General features: G+C 43.8%; 1 protein-coding gene across 3 annotated transcripts in view; it reads left to right on the forward strand.

The window, feature by feature from the left end:
• The first annotated feature begins 2,512 nt into the window (after positions 1-2,512).
• LOC133628479 (mothers against decapentaplegic homolog 2-like) overlaps positions 2,513-16,884 on the forward strand; it is a 66,133-nt gene continuing 51,761 nt past the window's right edge. For all 3 annotated transcript variants that reach the window (XM_062016683.1, XM_062016684.1, XM_062016685.1), the window contains exon 1: positions 2,513-2,564. The gene's annotated coding sequence lies outside the window, so the exon portion shown is untranslated. The remainder of the gene's footprint in view (positions 2,565-16,884) is intronic.

The raw sequence follows: 16,884 nt of genomic DNA on the forward strand, positions 1-16,884 counted from the left end.
ATGAGGTCCTCTATAAACTGCCAACAATCTTGCCTGGCTTCTCTGTGGCAACCATGTTTCTCAGGTAAGTTCTGGACTCTGTGATTTGCAACCCTAAAGCTGCCGCCTTCTGTTTTCTCAATTTCTCCCGCTCCTTGCAATTTGCTTTCTTAAAGAAAGGAGGTTTATGCAGATGATGGGGTGTTTTGTTTTTTTTTGTCAGTCCCCCAATTTAAGCTTTTTCCCTCTCTGACCTACTTCAACCAAACCTAACAGAGATGCAGAGCTTTCAGAATTACAAGGTCTGTCAAGTTTCATGGTAAATTAGAAAAGAAAAAATCTTGTTAGTGCTCCATCCAGGAGAAAGGCAGAAAAAACTCAGCCTTTATCAGCACTGTTTGGTTTCCTCTGCAGTAGAGAAATTCTGGGGAGCTGGCCAGCCAGCTCACATATAGCCCTGAGCCACCCATAGCATGTGTTGCTCTGTGTCCAGTCAGAAAGCCAATAAAAATAGGACATAGAAGAGAGCTTTGGATATATGGAAAGTCAGCCTTGGGAATCTAAGAGGAGAGAGGGTTGTGGATTTATTGCAGTGGAGAGGTGAAGAGAATGCTTGACATAAATCTATATAAAACCTGAGCTTAATTAACTTGCCATTCATAGAAAGAAAATTCTCTCTGAATACAGTGAAACCTCCACAAACCAAGTGCTATGCTGGCTGAGTAGCCTATATCTGTTTCCAGGTAAAACATGTCTGGAACACCTCCTTATCTTTCAAAAACGTGATAGTAATCTGTTAGCATCTCTGCGTTATCTTCTCCATTTGACGTCTGTGTTTATTTTGTGACTGGCAGGAATCTCAAAGTGATGGAACGGGGGGGGGAAGCAAAACCAAAAAAGCTACATATCTGCTTCAAGCAGGGAAAATCCAAGCACAGACGAGGCAAGAAGGAGATTTCTGAAAGTCTACATCTATCATTCTGTCAGAAGAGCTAAATGACGTGAGAGATGCCTCATCTGGCTCCTGAGACTACCAAGCCTGTTGAGATGGGATATGTGCCCAAGATGCTGAATCACAACACCTATGTTACTGAGTGCAGAAACTGTTTCAGTCTGGAAGAAGAGCATCTCCGGAAAGCAAGCTGTTATGTTGGTGAAATGTGACCTCAGGTATAAGTAGCCTGCTGCTGAGATCTATGGAGGGGAGAATAAGGAAAAGTATCAAAAAATGGGAGTGAAAAAACAGAGCATCTCCAACAGACTTACAGCAAAGCAGGAACAGACCTTTTCAACCAAATAAACCCCATTAAACTCCTGTCTTGTGGCTTCCCACTCATGCTTTGGGGAATCTGCTCCACAGAAAAAAACAGCTGTGGGTTTCACATCCTGACAGCTCCCCAGCCACACAGTTGCAGGCAACAGGCTCTAATTTACTTGTGGTGAGCCTGGACATTTATTTGGGTGCAGGAATTTGGTTCTGTTACATCATTACTACACCACAGGTGGTTAAAGCTGTGAAGAGCCTACTGAAGGCAGTCGCTAAAAGAAAAAGCCCAACAATATGAGGGGAAAATGACTCTAAAGAGTCATTGACTGTGAGAGGGGGGTAGCCCAATGCTGGTGCAGGCAGCAGTAGGCTGAGGGAGGCCAAGCTGGCTTCTGGGCAGCCTTACCACAGCGTCACACTTTGGGGACTGTCAAGATAGCAGCTCTGCAGAGTCCATTATAACCTGGATTGGCAGGAGATGAAGCCTTGGGCTGTTTAAATCTGATATGGGATGAGATCAGAAAGACAGGGCCTGATGAGGGGCTGGGGAGCAGGGCCATGCTGCCCTCATCACGGCAGTGGGGATGGAGCAGTATCACGCTCCCTGAAGGGCCACCATGGCTCTTGCCCAGCACTTGCCCTCTGAAGGTACAGGTTTTACCCTCCCTTGTCCAAGGGGTTTGTAACATTCTATTTAGTTACAGCTTATAGCGGCCGCCTAAGGGCAGGTGGCCCCGTGTTGGGCCCGCCACAGTCCCTGAAGTAATTTCTGGCTTGAAGGAGCGCACTACTTTTTCTCAGATCCCACCCACGCTCGGAGCGGAAGGTTACAGAAATCGGAAGCAGTGCGCGAGCACCCGTTCATGCCGCAAATGCGGCTGCACGCCTGCGGGTCACTCAAACCTCCGTTTCTCCTCTCCTTTCCCAATCAACCACCCCTGGCGGGCGTGTGGACAGGAGTGACATTCGCTGTGGCCAATGAGCGACGGAACCCCACTCCCTCCGCGTGTGGACACCCAAGTCCCTCTGACTCGCCTCTTTTTTTACCCTTCTCTATGATCAACTTTTTTTTTTTTCCGCCGCGAGCAGTCGATTGGCGGCTAAATTCGCCAATCGGCGGCTCGAGCCGGGCCTCGGCGCTCGTTGCCCAATCCTCGCCTGTTGTTTCTCAAGTGATGGGCAGCAGAGCCAATGGGCCGCCTCCCCACCCACCGTCGGAGGCGGGACACAGCGAGAGCCAATGGGCGCGGGGAAGGCGGGCACACGGGGAAAGCAGCGCTGAGGGAGGAGGGCGGTTGTGCTGGTTGTCGAGGAAGAGGTTGGTTTTGGGGTGGTTTTGGCGGGTGGTGCGGCTGTGTCGCGGGAGAGAGACATCGGGCGACTATCTGCTCCTAGAGAAAGACTGCTCCTCTGTCCATGTATGAGCTGAGGCGGGGCGGGCCGGGCCTGGCCCGGCCCGGCCCGGCCTAGACTAGCCTGGCCCCGGCGGGGGGATGGGAGTGTCCTCCCACGCTCTCCTCCCCCTTTGTTGTGGGACGCGGCCGGGGCTGAGGGCGGTTTGGGGCTTGAGTGAGCTGCTTCTTCCATTGGCAGGGAAACGGCCTCGTGGGGTGGGCAGGCGGCTTCTGCGGGCTGCTTGCTGGGTCTGTGAGGCGGGGTATGGGGAGAGGAGAAAGAGATCGCTGTAATCCCCCCGCCGCCCGCGCATCCTAATAGTCCATGAGGTGGAGCGGTGATGGGTGGGAAGGGCCGGTTTGCGTCTCCCTGTGTGTGTATGGGGGGATGAGGTGAGAGGAAAACCCCCAAAGTTCTGCTCCTCCTTATTCTTGCTCTCTACCTGGTCTCTATTTCCTGCAGAGATCAGGTGTGCAAAACTTGGTCTCGGGATGGTGGAGAAAGTTAGGAGCAAGTTGCAAAGAAGGATTGCAAGGCTTCACTTCAGGCGGTGCTCTTTGGTCTGTTCCTCTCCCTAGTCCAGAGTCATGGATGTGAGAGACACGCTGCTAACATGAGACATATACATGCGAATTCAGATCAGTGATTTTCTTTATGGCAGTGGTTTTAATGCTGTAGCTGTCTATGCTTTGTAAGATGTGAACAAACATAACCTTTTAAGTGTTTCATCTGCCTAGATAAGCACATGGGAGAAGTTGGGTTGTGATAAGTACAAGTAGCTGGTGTTACTGCAGTATTGTAGAGTTCCTAGTGGCACTTTTTTGTGGGGAGTGAAGGATGAAGAGGAAAAGTGTGACACAGTACAGTCTTTTAGTCTGCATATGGGGAAAATAAAATAAGGGGGAAAAAAAGAGTCAATGAAGAGCCCTTGTGATAGTATTGGAGAGCTGTTGAATTGAACACCTGGAATTCAGACTGCAGCCTAGTCTCATGTGTTTTTGGTTGTCAGTTTTTGCTTAAAAAATCCCCTAAACCTGTGTGTACTGTGCTCTTTTTCAAATACTTTATAAACAAGTGGAAAAGATGAAGAAAGTTTTGCTTACTGGATTTACTAAATAAGTGTAAAATGCTACTAGTGGGTGCTGCAGCCTAGCTATTTTGTGTGTGGAGCTCATGTTATCACAGCTCATGGTTATGAATCAGATTCCATCTGTAGCAATAAGTGTATAATGATAGCTTATTAGGAGACCACACATAACAGCAGGTTTGTCTGTTCTGAAGCATGTCTCAGCCTGGAGAGCTGTAACTTTTAGCCTGATTCATGACATTTCTGTGGGGGCTGGACACTGTAGTGAGAGGCTGATTAGTCTTTGCTTTGTTCTCCAAAATGAAAAAAAAAAAAAACCCAAACCCTTGTGTTTTGAAGGCAAAAGGTTTCTCTTAGCAGACCAAGGTTGCTGTTTAGACTTTCCTGTGTTTTATCATAGTGTTGGAGCTGGAGTGGTGTGTGAGTAGATTATTTGTGTGTGTTTGTTCTGAGGCATAGCTTTAAAACTTTAATGTTTACAGATTCTAGTGAATTAGAAGAGGATGCAAATATAAATAAAGGGAAGGTTTTTGAAGTCCCTTCCCACCATTTGCTCTAGCCCTATTGTGATGAATCATAGAATGGTAGGGTTGGAAGGGACCTCAGAGATCATTAACTACAAATGCCTTTAAAAGACGAAAGGGAGAATCTCATTTAAGGTGGTTTAAACTTAAAGATGAGTACACAAAGATGAGTACTTAAAGAACAGTACACAAAGTTTTAATTATTATAAAAAAATATTCTAGAGTTTTCAAATGTATTCAATGCTGTCTTAATGACTGTGCATGTAAATACCCTGTAATTGAAAGCATCCATTTATAGGCCTGATTTGCTAAGTGAGCTGTAAAGTCTGCTTTTCAGATTGGATTTAATGATTTTTATCATAAAGCCGGAAACTGGTTGTGAAGTGTGCTGAGAGGCAAACAATACCTAAGCTTACTTTGCCAAAATATTTGTAATTATTGATTTGTTAAACTGAAGTGCTGCAGGTCATGCAATGGGATGTAACAGAATGGAGAGTACAGGCAGCCCTGTGTTCAGTACTCTCTGGGCTAGAAGAAATTGGCTACTGCAGAAAACCTTCCTAAACATTGCTCTCTGCTTCCAGTCGATAAACTGGGTTACATACAAACAGTAAGGCTTTGTTCCAGCTGATGTTTTATTATGACAATGTGTCTTTGACAGCTGTAGTGTGGAGTAAGACCAAGAAGAGATGGTGAGAGAGAAGTTCCTGAGACTCCTATCAGTTTATTTGGGAACTCAAGCTAGATGCAATTACATTAAGCTCATATTGCTCCAGTGTAAGACACTCCTCGGTATAGAGTGTGCTCTGCTTGTTGAGGAGTTGCAGGGCTGGCCTGTTTAAAGAACGTTTATATTAGGCCTGTATTGAAAATGAACCAATTGTTAAATGCAGTTGCTTGGGGTTAAACAAAGTGGAGAAGTTGCTAAGCTATATAGATAAAAACTAAAACCAGGGTACCTGATAATCAGTTCTGTCAATATTTCTGGTCAAATTCAGTATTTATTTTCTAAAAATAATGAAACTGTTACACAGGGAAAACTTTAGTCAAAACAAATTAAGTGAGAAGAACTGAAACTGACATGGTTTGGAGTGCTCTTTTTGTGGGGCTATTAAAGCTTTTTAGTTTTAAAGAGTGATACTGTGAAGTCATTCATAATACTAAGTAGGGTGAAAGAAGTTTTTAGCTTTGCTGAGACAGGTGGACTGGCCGACTGCAGTTGTGATAATTTTCCTCTTTTGTAATTCTAGGAGAGATGCTAAAATACATGTGTCCTATTAGCTTAATCAAAGGTTCAGTAAAACTAACATCTCTTCTTTTTCACGTTTCCAGTTGCATGCAATTTCAGTATTCCGTGAATACATGTATTACATACAGTGGGCTAATTTTCTAATAGCGATATATCTTTTCATTGTTATATTTGTCTGTAATTTGCAGTAGTTGGAGAAAAATCCAGCTTCTGAAGCTTTCAAATATCATGATCATGCTCATTTTAGTGCTTTGTATGCAAAACATAAGTTTTCTGATTTGATTAATAATCAAACTTGGCAAAATGAGTAAGGGGGGAGTCAAAATCTACTTTCAAAGAAGGTGAGTAATTCTGTTTTCAATGAGCTGTATAATGAGAATAGAGTTACACAGAGTTTCAAGATGCGTTGCAACACTAGAGCAAAACAAACCAATAAAATAATGTGAAAATTTATTCTGTATATAGACATGTTACAAAATTCTCATTATAAAGCTGACCAGAGGAAGAAGTTTCTTTGCTCCTGTCCCCTCAGATGACAAACAGCCTGCCTTTAACTTGATTGGCTTGTGTCAAAGCTGAACCCAGGGCCTTGGCTTTACTTTTCAAAGCTTGGCCTGTGAGGTGGCCAGCTGGAGCCCCTTGGGAGGGAGCTCTTCAGAGCCGCTCCTCCCTGCTGGCCTAATGGGCTGATAGATCCACCCCACAGTTTGTCTTGAGGGCATTGCTCAGTAGGGCTGGATTCCTTTTCCCCCAGTTCTCATCCCCACCTTCCCAGAAGCAAAAAAACCCAACCAAACAAACCAACAAAACAATCCTAAACCACTAAGGGAATACTTCACTTGAATCTGAGGAGAGAGGGATGGGCATGTGTGATTGTTCTTCAGCAAAGTATGTATATGGCAGTAGGTTTGAGCTTCTCTAGTGTGACAAAACTTGAGTATTTCTAATACACACTTGTAAGGAAAGAAAGAATTAGCCCTTCTGGAATCTCAAAAGGCAATTTTTGGAGGGGTTGTGGGTGCAATAGAAGCAGAAAAATATCCTCTTTTGTCTGCTCCACTGAGTGCTTTAACTGGACTGTATACTATCTGGAAAGGAAATGACTGCTTTTGATGTTAATTTGAACTTCATACAGCATTCAGGGTTTCCTGTGAGCAGATATTATTAACGTTGGGGAGAACTTTCTCAGATTCTGCTGAGAATCAACTGTCTCCTTTTCATTTGGAATAACATAGCCTAAAGGATCCCAGAAGCAGATCATACATTGGTTTTGATCTCCTTCTGTTCAATGTGAGATGAAATGCTTGTTTTATTGTTTCCTCTTAAGTCTTAATGACTTTGCATTAATATAGGAGACGTGCAGGACTCCATAAACTGTGCCCTTTAAAACTTCATATCTCAGTGTTGCAAATCTGCTGGGGAAGAAAAAACTTATCTACACAAAAGTTAGATAAGCAGAGATGTTCTTGATTGGACGATGCACCAGGGACACAGGATCATTCCCAAAGAGTGTCCAACGAAGCATTAAAATTAACAGATATTTATACTCAACATTCTTTTGTTCTTTTTACTATGCATAAAAGCCTGCTTATAATTGTTCATTACATTTACCCTTTACCTTGATTGGTTATTTGTTACTTTTACACATTACTTTAATTGATTGGTCCCTTATTACACAAGTTATACATATTAATATATATTTCAAAAATCACTTGGCCAACTAGCTGATTTAATCTATTGATTATTTGGTGCTCAGGACCAGAAAGTTATGGGGGTTCAGGACAGTGAACAGCCTGATGGTTAATATAACAAACTCCTTTATTCCTCTGAAGCAATCACTCCCAACATTGTTCTTGGATGTTTTATGGCTTGCAGGTGCATGGATATAAACAATCCCCTTCATTATCACTCTTATTTTCATGGTGCCTGATTTCTCATGCATGTTTTTCTCTTTGGGAGCAGCTTCACCAAGGAGGCCTAGTTTTGCTTAGTTATGCTAACTTAATTATGAATTTTACTTAAAAATAACTATTCAATAAAATCACTTGAATTTTTATACCATCTATAACATCAGTATTGCTTAGTCTAACATAAGGTCTTGATGTTACCTTAAATAGACAGTGCCTCAATTCATGAAGCCTTATTGTGAAGCCAGTAATATCACAGGGACTCAGATATTCCTTTGTCTTCCAAAAGATCTGAAATATTATGCACTTGGTGAAATTGATAAAGAATCTTGTCGAAATTACAGGATTAATGAAAAAAACCATTGTCTTAAAAAAAAATCACAAAAATGGGACTAAAATAGGGAGGAAATGAACTGGTAGACTCTCCCAAATACCACAAAATGTTGTCCTTGATCTTCTTTCCTCAGGAACTTAACTTCTGGCTTCTTTATTCCAGAAGAGCTCTCACAAGTGAAATGCCTCTAAGTCAGAATACTTCTAGTAAAATGCAGGAAAGATCAGATTTCTTTATTTCAAGTTTAAGATGAATAAGCAGACTGATATGAAATATATTGCATGAGACTTTAGAATAAATTAGCCAGAAACCACTTGATATTTTTGGTAGCAGCAGTGTGTTTATAGTACGTTCCAGACACTCAAAAATTTCCTTTGAAGATTTTAGTCTATTAGCATGGTGCCCTTAAGGTTTTCTTCAGCTTTTATGCTTAGTTATTGCTGGGATCATGAGCTTAATATTTAATACTTGTTCCAGAGAACCACAGTAGAATGGAACAATAGCAGAGATGACTCAAACTGTGACTTTAAAAGTTGCCAAATCTGACACTCTATGACCAACTATAGAAACATGTGTTCATCAGGAAGCAGAGATACACTACAGGGGCAAAGATGAAACAAAATACCACCAAAGTGAAAATTTCCGGTATGAATCTGTTGGGAATAACAACACGTGCTCCCTGTTTTCCAGAAATGCTTCTACCTCTCTGGGTAACAGTACTCCTTGAGTATTCAAAGCTGCAGTTTTTAAGGCACAATCCAGAGGATGTGGAAATGGGTAAAACAGTGGAATTTTTCTGCTGTGCATTGCACTGCTGTCTTGATTCTTATAGTTCAACTATAGTTGAGCTCAGGGTCTTGAAAATGTCCCTGCAATTATTCAGAGTCCCAAGATGTTGGTGTGTTGTAGTAGAAATGGGAAATGGTACAGAAAAAAGATCAGATTTGGGCCTCAGTAGAAAAGAACAAGCAAAGGAGAGACAGTGTGAAGAATAAGTGATAGCAAAGCACATTTAAGGTTCTTAAAAGCAAAGACCATTTTTGGGGAGAAATCACAAAAACTATATTGCAATGGTGAAGGTATATTACATATTTAGCATGCATTGAATCTGTGGTGTGATGTGGAAATGTTTCTTGCAGTGTTGGCAGATATTGTGTGCGTTTGGGGAAAAAGCATGTTCTATTTTTTTATGGATGAAGTATACAAGGAAAGAGACCAGAACAATGTTTTTATGTGAGAGGCTAGTGTCAACAGTGACATTGTATGAGAGGATGATTCTTTAGGAGCAAAGATCAAAACTCCTTGCAAAAACTTACAAAAGTTACAAGTGATAAATTGAATTCGGGTTTACTGGTCAAAAGTGAGATGCAACAGTGACTCCTGAACTCTTGAGTATTAATGTGGTGTCTGCGTGGATACAATTAGAATGTGAATGTAGGATTCCTCATCCTGTCAGATGTTCAGCAGCAAACACATGCTGCCTGCCTTCTGTCTCCAAATTCCTCATGAGGTATAGGTTTCTGTCTTTTTACTTTAAATTTTCATTATAATGTTGAAAGCTTTAGGATAATATGACCAAAAAGATAACTATAGACTGATACATTTTTTTCTATGGTCTTTAGATCAGTCCTTATGCAATGTCTTCAAGTACATATAATTTAATTAAATGAGTAAAGCTTTCAGGCTTGGTATCTAGACAGTGGAGCTTCCCAAACTGTATGAGCTGTGTTCAGAGACTTTCTTTGTGACAAAAGAATGATAACCCTCAATTTGAGGGAGGGATGTGATTCAAATGTACAGAATCATGAAACTTGCAGATGAGATGAATACAAATGATTCTTGAGCAAAGCTTGCAGTAGTAGAACAAGAGGAACTTTCTGAAATGAGGAAGAGAATAAATGAAAATAGGTAAAGTACTTTTTTAAACAGAGGGCAGTTAAATTCTGGTGCTGTCTGCCACAAGAGGTTGTGGAGGCAAGTTTAAGAAGTGGTAAGGTGAATTTGTGGACAACAGGTCCATAAATGACTGCTAAAGGAACTGGTAGGAATGTAGCACTTAATTTCCTGCTATAACAGTTTAAGATACTGGAGAATTGTGGGGAGAAGGGGCTACATAAACCAGCCAGACTCATGTGCTTTCCTTGAGTAGTCTGTCCTTTTGCCACCTTTGGAGATGGAGCATCAGGCTAGAAGCACTGCTCCTCTGACCCAGGTTTTTTCCTGCCTTTTCCTTGCAGAATTTACATTTATTCAAATTGCTCCTAGTTCAACTTAACTGTGTCTTCTAGTGCTTCCTCTAGACTTGGAGTGGTAAATTTAAACTGCTTGAAATACTCTTCTGTGAATACTTGTTAAAATTGTCTGAAGGATTAAGCTGAATTTTTATCATTTTTATCGGTGGGACACACAGCAGAGGCAAGGCTTGTTTATTCGTGGCTGTGTGGCCAATTGAGGTAATCCAGGGCTTCCTGGAGCACGGGGAGTGGAGGACAAGTGAGGAGAGCCCCCAGGAGCAGGCAGCTCTCGCGAGTGGGATGATCTTGCCGGGAGGCAGAGATGCAACAAGCGCAGGGGATTTAAACATCCCTCAGGGAGCGCTAGTGACCAGGAGCGTGGCAAGCAGGGTGTGGCATGGCAGTTCATGCAGACAGGGCGAGCAGGGAGGATGGGCAGGGAATGACCCCACAACCCGCAGAGAGAGACGGAAGCCAGAGAAGTGCTCCTGCTTCAATCTAGCAAGATGGTGGTCACTTGCCTGAGGGCTAAAGCTAAGGCTCAGGTGGACAACACCCTGGTGAAGGCATCTACCCAGACAGATCTGGTTAGTACAGATGCTTCAGTCCAGGTGGAGTGTGGGAAGTGTCTAGGACACTTAGGGACCTATGCTTCTGAGGTAGCCATTAGGTGCCCTCAAGTTGAAGAACCGCAGCGCCTGGTGAAAGAGCTGCAGGAAAATGTGAGTAGACTGTAGTATTAGAGGGGCAGAGGTGGAGATACAGAGGCTTCCACAGTCAGGTACAAGCCTCCAGTGAATCTGACGTGCCTTGGACCATGGTAACAAAAAAAAAAGAAGGGCAAGGGCTTTTCTTCAAAACCCTCCTTCTAGAGTGCCCACTACAAATAAGTATGAGGCACTGGCAACAAGGGACTTGAACAAGCAAGCTCCAGAAGGGGAAAACCCATCAAACAACTCACCATCAGCTACTCCACCTGCAACAGGTAATGGGCACCATAGAAGGAAAGTGTTTGTTGTGGGTGACTCATTGCTAAGAGGCACAGAGAGACCCATCTGTGGAGTGGATAAGGAGTCATGAGAGGTGTGCTGCCTGCCAGGAGCCAAGGTCAGCGATGTGGCTGAGAGTGCGCCACGGCTTGTCAGGTATGCGGGCTACTATCCACTACTCCTGTTCCATGTGGGGATGAATGATGTACTGAAAAATGGTATCTCCAGGATCAAAAAGAATTTTATACCTTAGGGGAGCAAGTAAAAAATAGGAGAGCTCAGGTTATTTTCACCTCCATCCTGTTCACTAGAGATAAAGGAGGAGTCTGCAATGAAAAAATCAGCCAAGTGAACTCCTGACTGAGAGACTGGTGCCAGCGGGAAGGCTTTGGATTCTACGACAACGGATCCTTCCTTGGGGACTATAGCTTGATAGGACAGGATGGGATTTGTCTCTCCCATAAGGGCACTGCAATATTTGGGAATAGGCTAGAAAAGTTGATCAAGAGATCTTTAAACTAAGGGACTTGGGGGATAGGAGGGGAAGCAAAATAGAACAAGCTGTCCTCTCTAGCAGGGAAACAAGGCAGTACCCTTTATGATAAGTACCCTTTATCTGCACACTGTGCTGAGATGCAGAAGGCTGACCACCCTGAGGGAGAGCAAAACCGGGGAGGATCCTCCTGCATCTGTCCAGGGAAACCTGTGTGTTTGGGTAAGCCCCTGCACTGCCTGCCTCTACACCAATGCACACAGCCTGGGGAATAAGCAGGAGGAACTGGAGAGGTGGATGTAGATGCAGGGCTACAAACTCATTGTGGTCACAGAGACATGGTGGGACAGCTCCCATGACTGGAGCACAGCCATGTAGGGCTATGTATTATTTAGGAAGGACAGGCTGACAAGACGAGGAGGTAGAGTTGTTCTCTATGTGAGGGAGCAATTAATGTGCATTGCACTCTGGATGGGTGGGGATGAGGGGCAGGTTGAGTGCTTATGGGCAAAAATTAATGGGCAGGGCAAGGCAGGTGATATTGTTGTACGAGTTCGCTACAGAACACCTGATCAAGAGGAGGAAGTGGCTGAGGCCTTTTACGAACAACTGGGAACTGCCTCACAGTTACAATCCCTGGGGGACTTCAACCTCCCTGATATTTGATGGCAAAGCCACACAGCCAAGCACACACAGTCCAGGAGATTCCTACAGACTGTTGATAACTTCCTGTCACAAATGATTGAGGAACCAACGAGGAGGGCTGTGCTGCTGGACCTGATACTGACAAATAAGGAAGATCTGGTTGGGGATGTGAAGGTTGGAGGCAACCTCAGCTGCAGCAACCACGAGATGGTAGAGTTCAACATCCTGTGTGGAAGAGGCAGGACAAAAAGCAGGACCGTGGCCCTGGATTTCAGATGAGCCGACTTTGGCCTCTTCAAAGACCTGCTTGGACGAATCTCATGGGATAAAATTCTAGAACATAGAAGTGCCCATGAGAACTGGTCAGTCTTCAAGCATCACTTTCTAGAAGCCCGGGATCAGTGTGTTCCAACGCGCAAGAAAGGATGAAAAGGCCTTCATGGATGAGCAAGGATCTGCTGGGACAACTCAGGCAGAAAGCAGCCATCTATGAGAAGTAGAAACAGGGACTGACTTCTTTGGAAGAGTATAGGAACATTCCCAGGGCATGCAGGGGTGCAACTAGGAAGGCTAGAGCCCTTCTAGAATTAAATTTAGCCAGGGAAGTTAAGAAGAGTAATAAGGCATTTTTCAAGTACATCAGCAGCAGAAGGAAGACGAGGGGGAATGTGGGCCTGCTGCTAAACACAGAGAGTGCCCTGGGGACCGAGGATGCAGAGAAGGTTGAATTACTGAATGCCTTCTTTGCTTCAGTCTTTATGGCCAAGGCCGGCTCTCGGGAAGCAAGGATAGTAGGATGGCCTGGACAGCAGGGGACTTGCCCTGGGTGGAAGAGGTTCAAGACTTGTTGGGCAAGCTTAAGTCAATGACCCATAAGTCAATGGGTCCTGATGGGATGCACCCTAGAGTGCTGAGGGAGCTGGCTGATGTGATTGCTAAGCCTCTCCATTTTTGAACAATCATGGAGGACAGGTGAGGTGCCTGAGGACTGGTGAAAGGCCAATGTTACTCCAGTCTTCAAAAAGGTCAGGAAGGATGACCCAGGAAACTACAGGCCTCTCAGCCTCACCTCCATCCCTGGAAAGGCAATGGAACAACTCATCCTGAATGTTATCACTAAACATATGAAGGAGAAGATGGTTATCAGGGGGAGATAACATGGCTTCACCAAGGGGAAATCCTGTTTGACCAACCTGATAGTCTTCTATGAGTGCATAAGTGGCTGGCTAGATGAGGGGAGAGCAGAGGCTGTCATCTACCTTGACTTCAGCAAGGCTTTTGACACTGTCTCCCATAACATCCTGATCAGAAAGCTCAGGCAAGTGTGGCTTGGATGAGTGGACAGTGAGGTGGATCGAGAGCTGGCTGAATGACAGAGCCCAGAGGGTGGTGATCAATGGCACAGAATTGAGTTAGAGGCCTGTGGCCATTGGAGTTCCACAGGGTTCTGTGGCCAGTCTTGTTCAACATCTTCATCAACGACCTGGATGAGGGGACAGATTGTACCCTCAGCAAGTTCGCTGATGACACCAAACTGGGAGGACTGGCTGATTTGCCAGAAGGCTGTGGGACCTCGACCAGCTTGAGAGTTGTGCAGAGAGGAACCTCATGAGGTTCAACAAGGACAAGTGCAGAGTCCTGCATCTGGGAAGGAACAACCCCATGCACCAGTACAGGCTGGGGATTGACCTGCTGGAGAGCAGCTCTGCAGAGAGAGACCTGGGAATCCTGATTGATGATGAACTGAACAATAGCCAGCAATGTGCCCTCGGTGGCCAAGAAGGCCAATGGCATCCTGGGATGCATCAAGAAGAGTGTGGCCAACAGGTCGAGGGAGGTTCTGCTCCCCCTTTGCTCTGCCCTGGTGAGGCCTCATCTGGAGTACTGTGTCCAGTTTGGGGCTCCTCAGCTAAAGAGGTACTTCGTCCAGTTTGGGGCTCCTCAGCTCAAGAGGGACAGAGAACTTCTGGAGAGAGTCCAGCACAGGTCCGCAAAGATGATCAGGGGACTGTAGCATCTTCCTTATGAGGAAAGACTACGGTAACTGGAACTGTTTAGTCTAGAAAAGAGGAGACTGAGGGGGAATCTCATTAATATTTATAAATAAATGGTGGGTGTCAGGAGTTTGGGATGTCCCTTTTTTTCTACTGTATCTAGGAACAGGGCAAGGGATAATGGGATGAAGCTGGAGCACAAAATGTTCCATTTAAATATAAGAAAAAACTATTTTACTGTGAGGGTGATGGAGCACTGGAACTCGAACAGGCTGCCCAGAGGGGTTGTGGAGTCTCCTTCCTTGGAGATCTTCAAGACTTGCCTGGACATGTTCCTACGCGACCTGATCTAGGTTGACTTGCTTCTGCCGGGGGTTTGGACTGGATGATCTCTAAAGGTCCCTTCCAACCCTACCATTCTATGAATGAACTCCTGTCCTACTTGTGTCACATTCTCTCTGCTTAGCCTTTGAAGGATACAGGGCCACTCATGGAATAATTTTTTGAAATTTTGTGACTTTCCTTGGAAATCCTGAGATGACAAAATAACAGCTAGAAAGAAGAAACTAGTTTAAGCCTTCCAGACTATTAGGCCGCAGCTGTAATGTATTTTGTGGGGTTGTTTTTCCCTTAAATAGCTGTTTACTTGCAATAATTGTAATAAAACACTCTTTAAGTGTGTTCCTTCATGGGTTTTTTTGTTTGTTTCTCTTTGGATTTTTTGTTTGTTTGTTTAAAAAGCTAATTTTCACAGGTGTAGCAGGTCAACCTTTGCTTTCTGAAAGCTACAGAAACTAAAGGAGCGTACATCTGTAAGGGAACTGGTTAAATTAAATATCTGGAAATTTCTGATTAGATTAGTGACCTTACAGTCTTTTGGAAATGGAAAAAGAAAAATTTACTTTTGCCTTTGTGTAAAACAAGCAGAAACAAATCTAAACCCCATGAAAACAACAAAAACCCCCGATAAACTCCCTCAATTTGAAATGTACAGTGTTTCTGAATTCTTTCCTACTGCAAGACTTAAATCACTCAATGTACATTTGAAGCGGAAAGACATATCTTAGTTTAAAACAAAAGCACCCGAGAATATGGAACATATTTAGATCAGTGTTATGTCTTAAGGGAGAGAATACTGCAAAATTGGACATCTTGTTACAAGGGGTATTGTGAAGCTGAAAAAAAATAGATCAAAGCATTGAGAATGTTTAGAGGGCCTGAAAGAATAGGTTATGTACCTTGATAAATGAGGCTGTGCTGAAGTGTATGTTTTATAAGACTGACAAAGCAGTATTCTGAGATATTGAAAGGTGTCAAATTTAAATCTATGGAATTTGAAATATGGATTTTGTGCCAGTATGCTCCATAAATGGGAGAATTGGTGTGAGGATAAGCAATGATAGTGGTACTTGATTGCCTACATCTGTCAGCACCGAGTTTAATATTCAGATATCACACCATCAATTGCTAGTGTTTTAAAACGTGATCTTGGAAGCAAGAGACTCTCCTCTTTGGTCATTTGGAATTTCTTGCTTATGCCTCTGAAGCACCTAATGTTGGCCTTGCTCAAATGTTGAAGGCTTTTTATAAAGCTGAGAGTGACTGATCCCTGTTTCAGAAAACTAGTGTGTCTCAAAAAAAAGCAGAGGCCCAACAAGCCTCCCTTTCCAACTCTGGAGCTACTCAGTGACCTGCATTAGGGGTCTCGTGTTTCATTCCCAGGCCTGTGAACAGTTCAGAACATGTGGAAGAGGACTTCTTAATTTGTTTTGTCACCAAAATAAGTTATCTAAATTAAAGCACATGCTCAAATTGCATTTCCAGCAATGCAGTCGATGGTAGTACTGCTGTTGGAAGGCTGGAGCTGGAGTCTCCACACATGCTTCTGTAACTCATAGAATCGTTTAAGTTGGAAAAAGACCTTTAAGATAAAGTCCAACCCTTAACCTGGGAATGCCACGGCCACCACTAAACTATGTCCCTCAGCCCCACATCTTCACAGCTTTGGAATCCCTTCAGGGATCGGGACTCCACCACTGCCCTGGACAGCTTGACAACCCTTTTGGGGAATAAATTTTCCTGCCACCACCTCCCTTCCCCAGCACAACTTGAGGCTGTTTCCTCTTGTCCTGAGTCATTTCCTCACCTGACATCAAGGTGAGTACTTACAGTACGTATTGGTGCAACTTGTTAACTTGAAAGAAAACTAACTTGGAAAACAAACCAACAACACCTTGATTGGTTTTTACTTGATTATCTAGCTGGGTCTTTGTGTAGAGGTGTTAGTGGTGGTGTCACAAGAAAGCAGGGAATGAGACCTGGGCTTCCTATGGCAGGAAGCCGTTGCATTGTCTTGACTCTCTATGAAACTGTACCCGGAGTGTCCTAGTCAGTGTTTCATTTTAAAAATGTTGGATGTTGACTTTATTTTTCTCATGTTTGCTGTAGTCAGGGCTCCAGTGCAATGGTTTTGCAGTTTGCGAAACCTGCAGTCTGAAATATCGGGGACAATTATGTCATAATTTAACATTGTTGAAAGAGTAAAAGCTATTTTTGTGTTATAGATTTGGGTGAAAATGAATGCTTTGATTTTTTTACCCGGGCCTCTATTGACAGGACAAGGAACAATGGTCTTAAACTGAAAGAGTGTAGTTTATATTGGATATAAGGAAGACATTTTTTTTGTGATGAGGATGGTGAGACACTGGCACAGGTTGCTCAGAGACAATGTGGCTGCCCCATCCCTGGAAGTGTTCAAGGCCAGGTTGGATGGGGCTTGGAGCAACC

This window comes from Colius striatus, chromosome W (assembly GCF_028858725.1).
Source record: "Colius striatus isolate bColStr4 chromosome W, bColStr4.1.hap1, whole genome shotgun sequence".
Classification (NCBI taxonomy): domain Eukaryota; kingdom Metazoa; phylum Chordata; class Aves; order Coliiformes; family Coliidae; genus Colius; species Colius striatus.